Raw genomic sequence first — 8951 nt, 5'->3', positions numbered from 1 at the left:
GTGCGTGAGCTCGACGTCGACGGAAGTGGGGTCTTCGCGTTCGCCGGTACGCGCCGTTTTATTTCACCGGGCCGACATCGGTGGAATAGGTCGGCCGTCGCAGCAGCAGCCGCCTGTTTTTTTGTTAGGGGAGCAGCCGCTTGGGCCGGCTTTGGGTGCGGAGCATTCCATGGGCCGCAGCGTGCGGTTAGTAGGCCCGTCTCTGCCACCAGATCCGCCTCGATAGTTCTAGAAGCCGACCAAGGCCCGTAGGAAACGCGGTCCAACCCGGGCTACCCTTAACCAACCAAGGCACTAGGAAAAAAGGCACGGTCTATCCTCTCATAAATAGTTCGTCCGCAACTCTCCAGTAGTCCAATCACAATCACCGTCGCCACAACCCTTCTCCCCCAATCCGCTCGTCGTCGTTTCGCCGCACCGTCTTCGACAGCAATCGTCGCCCCGCCAAGGTATCGGTTCCGCTTCCCGCGACGTCCCCAGTATTGAGATTCGACTGAAACCTAAGTTCCGGTTCATAAGGTGGTTGCGATAGGGTCTGTAAAGTCGAGGCAGTTGTGATTTGATTGTGCAGTCTGATCGATTTCGAGACTCTGATTTACTCCCTCCGTCCGGTGAAGAGTGTACATCTAGGTTCAAAATTTGTCCACAAAAGAGTGTACTTCTATCTTCCCAATGCACTTTAAAGTAGGAAAAAATGCTTCTCTCTTATCACACGGTAATCAAGACCAATAACAATCTACATATAGTCTTCTTAATTTCTGATTTATGGTTAATGTCTGGTTCCTTGAGGTATATTCAGTTTTTCATTGTCGGTTCACCGGTGAAGATAGAGTTTTGATCTGTATGTTTACGATTCTAGTGATCTAATTTATGCTTTATGAATTATGAGTCAGATTAATTGTTTGACGACTATTTGCATTATTGTTTTTCTGAACTTGTAGTACGCTGCACCGTCAGGTGTTTGATTTATTTATTTTATAAACCGCGGAGTAGAGTTTTTTTTTTGGATCATGTATTGTGGGTTTGATGTGATTGGGATTTTGGATTTAAACATTCGTTGATGCAAAACCTGTCCTGAAACTAATGTGATCCCCAATAACCCATGAGATAGCATTCAGGGCTTGTCTTTTCTCAATCTAGCATTTATCATTGTGCAAACATTAACTTTTTAGTTGAGGGATCGCAAGTCTGTTGATGTTGCAGTGTTCTAATCTAACTACAGGTGTTGATAAATCCAGCTTAAACAATCTGTTGGCTGTAGGTGCATTATCTGTAGACATTCTTAACTACAACAAGAATGACCTTTGCGTCTCGATGGGCATATTGACCTCATGAATTATGTTTGGTCTCTAAGATTTCCTAGTGTAGAAAGAAGTTACTTTAGTATTTCTGGGCTGCATATACAACTTGCTATGCGTGCATTGCATGTACACATGCTTTCTGTTTCATATGGGTCTCTATGTTTTGCGCTGGTCTATCCAAATTCAAATGTAGTTCTGTTTGTTGACAGTCATATTTTTTGTGAAACAGATGCAGATCTTTGTCAAGACCCTCACAGGCAAGACTATCACTCTTGAGGTCGAGAGTTCAGATACCATTGACAATGTTAAAGCCAAGATTCAGGACAAGGAGGGCATTCCTCCGGACCAACAGAGGCTCATATTTGCTGGCAAGCAGCTAGAGGATGGCCGGACATTGGCCGATTACAACATCCAAGGGCCTCTTTGATTCGTAGGATTTCCAAAACGCAGGAATAGAAAGAACATGGGATTAGAGTGGAATGTCGTCTGGAATCCTACAGGATGGTACGAGTGTTTGATTGTGCATAGAAAAAACCCAGGATTCTTTCAAAGAGGTTTGAGTGGATGGGATGTTTCCTATGAAATCTAGTGCAAATGAATCATATGGAAAAATTCCTATGGTTTACAATCCTACGAATCAAACAACCAAGATAGGAAAAATTCCTAAGGATTAGAATCCTCCAAAATTCCTTCGAGAATCCTTTGAATCAAAGAAGCCCCAAAAGGAGTCTACCCTCCACCTTGTTCTCCGCCTGAGAGGTGGGATGCAGATCTTTGTGAAAACTCTTACCGGGAAGACCATAACTCTAGAAGTTGAGAGTTCGGACACCATCGACAATGTCAAGGCAAAGATCCAGGACAAGGAGGGTATCCCACCAGATCAACAGAGGCTCATCTTCGCTGGCAAGCAGCTTGAGGATGGGCGTACATTGGCTGATTACAACATTCAGAAGGAGTCTACTCTTCACCTAGTCCTCCGTCTCCGTGGTGGCATGCAGATATTTGTCAAGACACTAACCGGAAAGACCATCACTCTTGACGTTGAGAGCTCCGACACCATTGATAATGTGAAGGCTAAGATCCAGGATAAAGAAGGTATCCCGCCTGACAGCAGAGGCTCATCTTTGCTGGAAAGCAGCTCGAGGATGAGCGCACTTTGGCAGATTACAATATTCAGAAGGAGTCTACCCTTCACCTGGTCCTCCGCCTCCGTGGTGGGATGCAGATCTTTGTCAAAACGCTAACCGGGAAGACCATTACACTTGAGGTTGAGAGCTCTGACACAATTGATAATGTGGAGGCCAAGATCCAGGATAAGGAAGGTATCCCGCCTGACCAGCAGAGGCTCATCTTTGCCGGAAAGCAGCTCGAGGACGGGCGTACGTTGGCGGATTACAATATCTAGAAGGAGTCTACTCTTCACTTGGTCCTCCGCCTACGTGGTGGCATACAGATTTTTGTCAAGACATTAACTGGAAAGACCATCACTCTTGAGGTGGAGAGCTCTGACACCATTGATAATGTGAAGTCCAAGATCCAGGACAAGGAGGGAATTCCTCCAGATCAGCAGAGGCTTATCTTTGCAGGGAAGCAACTGGAGGATGGGCGTACCTTGGCAGATTATAACATCCAAAAAGAATCCACTCTTCATCTTGTCCTGCGCCTCCGTGGTGGCCTTTGGTGGCCTTTTAACTAAAGCAGTTTGATGTCTGCTCCTTTTACCCCTAGTACTGTTTGATGTTCCATTTTGAACTTATTAGCAATGCCTTCCTGTACTGTTTTGATTCGCCGTTCTATGTATGTGACATGTTTCTACAATATTTCAGAGTATTCCTGTTATTTCATAGTACACCGTTCCATTTCTGTGACATGTTCCTGTTATTTGGAACTGTGTTTCTTTTCTGTCTATTGATTGTGGGGAAGTGCAGTACTTCTGAGGGTTAGGCAATATGGCTGTTCTTCCACTTGTAGTTTACGATAGTCTTGGTGCAGCACTAGTGGTTGGGGCGCCACCGGGTGGCGCCACCTGAGTGGTGACTCTGCGGTGCCAGGTTGCCTTCGCCCATTCAACTACTTTACTCTGCGGTGCCAGGTTGCCTTCGCCCATTCAACTACTTTGTTCACCTCTTGTTAGCACATACACATGACAATGGTGAGCTCTTTCATCAACATATTATGTTGCTACTTCATGTGAAAAGTAAAGAGAAATGCATGACAGCCAATACAAACGAATCTCGTCTGTAGCACAGTACAGACACACTGCAGCTTAGCTTCTTTTCGGATGTGCATAATTACAGCTCTAGTAAGAGCGCCCATAGTTTTTTCTTCCCTTCTCTGCGTTCAGCGCCCTCGCCTAAAGTTGATGCCAAGCGAGATTGAGACAGGCAACGGCAGCGGTGGCTCGCCGGAGCAGTACCAGCCGGTGTGCGTGACCGGAGCCACCAACTCATCCACACCCTGCTCCGGCAGGGCGTCTTGTCCACGCCACGGCGAAGGACTCAGGATGTGTCACCTATTGGTTCTTTGCAGATTGGTGCTGAATATCAATCAATATGGAACCTATTCAACACCAGATTACGACACGGTAAGCAAAAACAACTTGAGTTCTAATAAACATTTTGGTGAAGCAATAAGATGGACATCATACATACTACGAACACTTTTTTAAAAATTCAGAAGCAAAAAAAAATGTGAGAGAACCTAATGGATGGATAAATGAACCAACCACCAACCATTTATAAAAGTTCGGATAAAATTAATAGTACCTCATGAAATAGAGTACTGTAGCAACTAAGAAAGATTTTCAGACGATCAGGATATGAAGGTGTTCGCAGCTTCAGCTCGTGCAACACCGACCCTCTGTTTAGGACAGCCATCTGACTCCCTGTAGAGCATGAAGCAGACGTAGTCACGAATTATTGATTGCTCTAGTTGCTCGTTTCCCGGGGATTGATTACAACTGCAGGGCTAATATAATCATTCAATTGGTTGAAAATAGAGCATCTGGAAAGACATAAGAATCTAAACACAAAGGGAAAACCTACCTCTTGTCCAGTCAACGTCGTTGTTGGACGAAGCAAACAAAATACAGAATAGTCACAGTAAAAAAACAAAATGTTCCATTGGTGGGCAGCACACGAATATTCATATTTTCTATCCCTTGATTTTGTAACCAAATCCAACACAGAGGAACAAAATCTTAGCACATGGTAATATTACGGCCTAACAGGTCCACCTACATAATTCATATAAAAGAGGAGAGCACGGGAATGAAAAGAAGCTTCAAAGAAGAGAAGTTGTATAAAACTTCTGATCAGGATTACCTCACAGAAGTTATTTAGTAGATGGAATAGGTGCACAGTCAATAAAATATATAGATTTCAAAGTTATTTTTCTTTGGTGTTTTATTGAATGACATATATCCTTCTATAGCCACGTAATTTTCTTATCTATACTTTGAAGATGTTCTCAAGGAAATAAGGGCTAAAAGTAGCAGCAACTAAAGGAAGAGCTCATCCAATTCATTCTACAACAGCAGCAGTGGCAGAACTGATCTTCTCAAGATATTCTCATATGAATTGGGTGTGTGGAATTCTAAATAAAAGAAATGATATTTACATGCACTGTTGTACATGATCTAAACATCAACGTTTGCTCACAGAAGCATGTTACTGTCTTACTGCATAACCATCGAATGCAGGTTAATAAATAATAATAACATGAATAACAACCTCTTTTTGGATAGAATAAAAAAGATATTACAAAAACAAAAACAGATGGTTCACAAGTGAGGGCTATTGAGTCTAAATGCTTGTTGCTTTGATCTGGGAAGACTAAGAACTTTTATTAATTTTCACCTTAATTAGAGCAACAAGAGGGAGCTGAATAGATGCGGGGGTTGGCAACAAGCCGCACATCTCTTATTTCATCTCGAAGAACCTCCGTCAAACCATATACAACCTCTTATGAGTTCACAACAAACAAACATAATGACACAAGAGGACTAGAAGACATCATAGGCTACACAGGAATCTAATCCAAGCTCCAAAGGTAATGTACAAAGAAATTGATGAAACATCTCAGTAAACTGGAACTTTAGAACTGAGTAACTTCAAAATTTGTGTAACCAATGGCTGGTATATTAACAAGTCTGTAGGGTATAGTACTCAAGAACACCTGAAGTTTCAGTGCCCTATGAGCATGGCCATAGTGCCATACCACTCAGCATACTCATTGATGTCACGCAATCGAAAATCCTACGAGCATGGTAAGTCTGAAAGATTGGTTGTTCAATAGCAACCGAGGTGATACCAACATAGGTAAAGCATGTGTTTGTATAGAGCATACCGCAGAGGGACCAACAATCTCCAATTGTTGGGGTAAGCCTTTAATAATTTCTTGATAACAAACTTGCCATCAGACATTGCTCTAAGTGTGTTCGATACAAAATCTTATCTTCCAATTGAGAGCTGAGCATATAACTGGATTCCTTCATAAGTTTAGCAATTGATAGAAAAAAATCTCAGAAAAAGCATGATGAAGCTACCAACCTGTGTTGTTACATGTGCCAAGCAACAAAAAACAGCATCAACATATGAAAAATCTGCATCTTTACTTGCAACTAAATTTGGCAGGTCCTACAATATTAAAAGAGGGTCAACATATGCGAACACAAATTCATATACATAAATGTGCTACTGCTGAAAGGTTCAGCTAATTCTTGATGTACAGGAGTGCCAGACTGACTCTGTACAGTGTTTACTTAACACGACCAGACCCCTGACCACTTCAATGATGTTCTAAATTTCTAAGCCAACATTTTCACCCACTGCCCTTCTCATGGCCAAGCAAAAGAGTTCAGCACCGGCAGGAAGTGAAAAAACAAATACATGGTGTAACTGAAAAATAAATCCTAAATTTAGTATAGAATAATTCAGTACCGGTGTGAAAATGAAAGCATTGGATACTAAATGAATCCTAAATTTAGTATCTGCAACCTGCAACATCTACACCTAGACTAAATTTAGTATCTGCAACCTACAACATCTACACCTAAATGAATCCACATTGATGTCAAGCATTGGACTAATGAATAACCGTCCAAGAAAGCGAAGACAAAAAGTATGCCAAATGGGCCGTAGAACACCATCATGTCGTGTTACCTGCGAAAAAATGGGACCACGAGCTGCCGCCAAGAATGTTGTCTCATGTTGTATACTGCATCTGCTCATCGTGAATAAAACAGACATGGGCATTTACCACATTGAGTAAACCAAAGTATGCAGTTGTCCCTAATGATAGATGACAGACAATCAAACCATCAGGCTAACCATGCACCAAAATAAGATCAGTGATCTCATGTGATTGGCAGGACTCGATAATTCTGATATCACCTACCGGGAAGAAAAGACGGATCAATAAGAAACAATTGCTAAAATTCACAAATGATAAGAGAGAAAATTTACAGTCCAAGCAAACACTATATAACCTGTTTATTCTTCAATAATCAATAAAATCATACGTGAATGAGCACCTGATATTAGTAAACACAACATGGAATGCTTTGCATCATACCTGAGAACCACGGTTCACCCTCTGTTAATTTGGAAATACAACTTTCAGCTCCCAACAAATGAAAAGATTGACCAGTCAACTAGCACAGGATGCACCATTTTAACATGTCAAAACATCTTCCAATTCACCTAAGGCCTTGTTCGGTTGGGTGCGAATCCGAGTGGATTGAAGGGGTTTGAAGGGGATTTAAACCTCTTGTAAGTCAAAATACAAGCCAATCCTTGCCAATCCCCTCCAATCCTCTTGGGGAGAGGATTAACCGAACAAGCCCTAAAGGAGGAGGGTATGTAAATAAATCAGATAAGGACCTAAAGGATCATATAGTGACATCAAATAATTCATATGCAAATATACTTTTAAGTTGCAGAGGATATCGACTTCAACATGAAAAGATCATTTGCTAAATGAATTCCTCATCAAAGCATATGAAGTATGACTATCGACAACTTAAAAAATATCAGCATGAAAACATATGATAAATCTTAGAATTTTTTTGTTGGAAAACTAATGCAACACAGCTGGAGCAGAATAAATCCATAGTCCAAAGGGGAGCTTTATGGAAAATACTGATCCATAAATTACAGGATAACTCAGGTGGGGACCCTCTCCCCCCAGTGATTGTTCAAAAAATAAATAAATTACAGGATAACCATGCAAAATACCGAAGCAGGTCTATATTAACAAAAAGATAAAACTAACCCCCTTTGCAATCTGCAATGTATATAATTTGAACTTTATACAAAAAGGCTTGTTGCATAACTGTTCTGTGCATTAATGTCTAAGAGTACTTGAACAGGGTGCATTGTTTCCGAACTGCAAATATCGCAACTATGTTTTCATAAGAAAAGAAATCAAATATAGAAACGAAGATATAAGTAGTTCCAAGTTGGAACTTCCAAAGAATTATAATGACTTCTACAGTCTACTTAAATATCTGGGCCTCACAAGTTAGGCATGAACTCTAATCATTTAGGTTATCAGTGGAGAAAGCTTTGTATAAGCAACATATGATGCATGACTTACTCCTCATGATTCATTATTGTTCGATTGGTTAAATTACCAATTAGCGCTTTATAAGGGAACTACCCCAGCGTTACTGATTTGATTAGCAATTCACTCCAGAGAACACCTACTGATCCATCTTGCAATTTGTAGGGATGGAGAAAAGTGAAAAAACTGTAAGCACATTTTAGGAGCTCGTGTCTGAATCCTGAACATGTTAATCGATCCCCATTGACCAAAATCCCAGATTTTTCTTTGCAAAGTAGCATAAGAACGTGTAAAAATAGGCATATAGCTAGCAAGGAACAACATGGACACACAGAAGCGCATCCGCTTGAGAAAATCTGTAAACAGCACTGTGGAGAGATGGAGAGGAATTTACCCTGCCATGCCGCCATCCTCGTCGGTGGCCTTTCCCTCCTGACCCCAACACCATCATCCCCGCCGACCCATCTCAGTAAGGCCGGCAACTCCAGCGCCTCCGAGACCTCAGACACGGGCGTGAGTGGCTCGTCGGCGCTGGACCTCCTCTGCCCGATGACCTTGTGCCAGCTCAGGCGTAGCAGCTGGCCCGTGTTCCATCTTCAGAGGAGTAGAGAGGCGGTCAAGGAGGAGGGGATGGCGGAGGGCCGGAGCTTGGCTAGGAACGGGGAGGAGAAGTGGCGGCGGAGGGATGCCGGAGAACGATCCGGAGACGGCGGAGGTTGCGTGCCTGAGAAAGGCTGAAGAGGAAGAGGTGGGGTTTGCTTAGCAAGGAAGAGAAAGCAGTCCTGGGGGAGGTGTTATGTGAATCTTTCTTCTCAACTGAGCGAATTTTTTTGTCTCACGCTAGTCCGACGTGGACATCACCAGGAAGCGCCCTTGTAGCGACTGTTAAAGAGATGTATTCTTGTCGTTGGACATTTCGTTATGGTTGCTGTGAACCATCGAACCAAAGCCGGATGGATGAAGTAGCGTCAAGCCACAAAAGCTAAAAGGTAAGTTTTACAGGACGGCAGTTCGACCCGCAATATTGTATGGCGTTGAGTGTTGGCCGACTAAAAGGCGACATGTTCAACAGTTAGGTGTGGTGAA

The 8951-nt window shown here is 42.5% G+C and overlaps 1 long non-coding RNA gene and 1 pseudogene across 5 annotated transcripts; one reads left to right on the top strand and one right to left on the bottom strand.

Moving 5' to 3' along the window:
- The first annotated feature begins 289 nt into the window (after nt 1–289).
- On the top strand, nt 290–3145 carry LOC123128065 (polyubiquitin-like; annotated as a pseudogene).
- A 300-nt stretch (nt 3146–3445) lies between these two features.
- On the bottom strand, nt 3446–8664 carry LOC123128066 (uncharacterized). 5 transcript variants are annotated; one of them, XR_006462927.1, is made up of 5 exons: nt 8260–8659; nt 6876–7145; nt 6464–6694; nt 4067–5938; nt 3446–3860 (listed from the first exon to the last, which is right to left on the bottom strand). It is a non-coding gene; the product is annotated as an uncharacterized lncRNA (long non-coding RNA). The 5 variants fall into 5 exon arrangements; XR_006462928.1 differs by having other exon boundaries at nt 4067–6592; nt 8260–8663; XR_006462925.1 differs by having other exon boundaries at nt 4067–6694; nt 8260–8662.
- Nucleotides 8665–8951: the final 287 nt, after the last annotated feature.

The sequence above is a fragment of the Triticum aestivum genome, chromosome 6A, assembly GCF_018294505.1.
Source record: "Triticum aestivum cultivar Chinese Spring chromosome 6A, IWGSC CS RefSeq v2.1, whole genome shotgun sequence".
In the NCBI taxonomy this organism is placed as follows: domain Eukaryota; kingdom Viridiplantae; phylum Streptophyta; class Magnoliopsida; order Poales; family Poaceae; genus Triticum; species Triticum aestivum.
The sequence above is the reverse complement of the archived record's forward strand: the minus strand, read 5'-3'. Positions and strand labels throughout refer to the sequence as shown.